The sequence below is a fragment of the Lissotriton helveticus genome, chromosome 5_1 (assembly GCF_964261635.1).
Source record: "Lissotriton helveticus chromosome 5_1, aLisHel1.1, whole genome shotgun sequence".
In the NCBI taxonomy this organism is placed as follows: domain Eukaryota; kingdom Metazoa; phylum Chordata; class Amphibia; order Caudata; family Salamandridae; genus Lissotriton; species Lissotriton helveticus.
The window spans coordinates 118,125,715-118,127,797 of NC_136065.1; positions in this window are offsets into that span (position 1 = coordinate 118,125,715).

Genomic DNA, 2,083 nt, shown 5'->3' on the forward strand with positions numbered 1-2,083 from the left:
ATTTTTCACAGATTTACACACGTTATGCACCTTTCAGGTGTGACCTGTGATGATAAACAAAATAGCAAGACTTGTTTGATTCTCCAGGGTCTGAATTTAAAAACTATTTAGGAAACCCATTAGATATATTATACCTGGTACTTCTCACTGAGTTAACTTTAATCATGAGGATCACATTGCTTAACTTCCCCTTTCCTGGTATGATATGCTATCAGAATATTGTAAACTCGGACAACGATGTGTATATATCATGATATTACCAAATGTCAGCCTTTAATGGAATGCAAGCGGGGAACAACCTTCGTTGTACAACGAAGGTTTTACAACGCGGTACTGTTACCACGCAACTTTTACAACGCAAGTCGTTACAACGACTTGCGCTGGGGGGCGCTCCAGGATAGTAAATAGTTTAATTTACTATCCAACTCCTTCCCCACTATCCACGGGGAATGGAGTTGGAATAGTAAATTAAAATATTTACTATCCTGCGCCCCCCAACGCAAGTCGTTGTAACGACTTGCGTTGTAAAAGTTACGTAGTAACGGCACGCGTTGTAAAAGTACGCGTTGTAACGTCGTACATCCATGCAAGCAGCTCACGCTTCGATTGTAATGCCAATTTCAGGCATATTTTCAGGACAAATTCCGCATTAATGTGATAATTTGTCTATGAATGGGGACAGTGTCTTGACTTCAGCTAGTAAACGAACACAAGGGATACTCAAAGTGCCAGTCAGGAACCAAGACTATTTAACTATCAAGCATCATTGGTTCACTGTGGACTTATTTACTAGAACAATATTAAATACGGTGGATAATAATAATCCTGTATTTTGTAAAGCGCACAGCTACCCGTAGGTTTCCCGGCGCTGGAGGCCGTCGGGAAGATTAAGCAAGCTATTGCCCAGGGTCACATGGTGCTGGGCAGACCCCTAACGCCGGTGATCGAACCGTGATCCCCAGCGCCTGGCGTCAGTCGCCCTGTCCGCTGCGCCACACCTCTTCCACTCGCCCTGGCCGCTGCTCCACACCTCTGCCTGACTTATCAACAAATTAGATAATCAAAGATAGAAAACTTGTATCTTTCCCACGTAGATTGAATCTACTGCCATCAGCACTTGAAAACAAGCATTTGCAATGCCATAGGTTTTGCATTTACGCGAGTTTGAGCTATTGACATTGCAAATGATGCATTTTATTTTGGTTCTCGTTTTTTAAAACATAAATAAAAGGCATTGTCAATTACAATGCCATAGCTTAAACTCGCGTAAATGCGAGATCTATTGAATTGCAAATGCTTTTTTTCATAGCGCAAACCTTTTACCTGTTACCAAGAGCATTAGGGCACTTTACAACAGAACTAGGCTGTTACACGTTTGTAATTCCCAAAAACACTCACCAGCAGGTTTAAACATCTGCTTAATATCCTTACCCAGAAAACAAAGAAAAGTTTATTAAATAAAGTACTTCGAGTCCGGACAAAGCGGCCTGATGGTTGATGGCATGGGAAAATGATAATTGGCCAGCTACCACAAGCAAAGGCAGGGCTTTAGAGGACAGCACTGAAGAGTACACGAACACTGACTCAGAGAATAGTGCCAATATCGGCCCAAACCCCGGACCGCTCCTCCTCCAACTTTCCCAGATAACTGACACCACACAATGTTTTGTTGGAGAAAGTTGTTGCAGCATATTAGCATGTACATTATGCCAACATGTTGGGTTATCTTACGGGCGATCCAAGAGCAGGCCGCCTCTCGCGACCCGCCCACCTGATGAGCCATAACCCCCGTGGTGTTAACCGCGGGGGCGTTGTCAGTTTTGGGGGTAGCTCTAACCCCTCCCCTCGGCGGACCTCTATTCCGCCCCTTACTCTCGCCCCTCCCTCTCCGGGGGGGCGGAGCGTTGTTGGCAACCCCCGGTTGCTCAGGTCTACAACCGCCCGAAGGACTAACGGGGTGCCATCACTCCTCCAGGATCCATCCCAGCGTGGATCTCCCTGGGGATAATTTGCTCTCGCACCCTTCCGGGGCTCCTGTAGAGGGTACCCTTCTGTACCTTCCTGCATTGGATCGCCCTGTAAC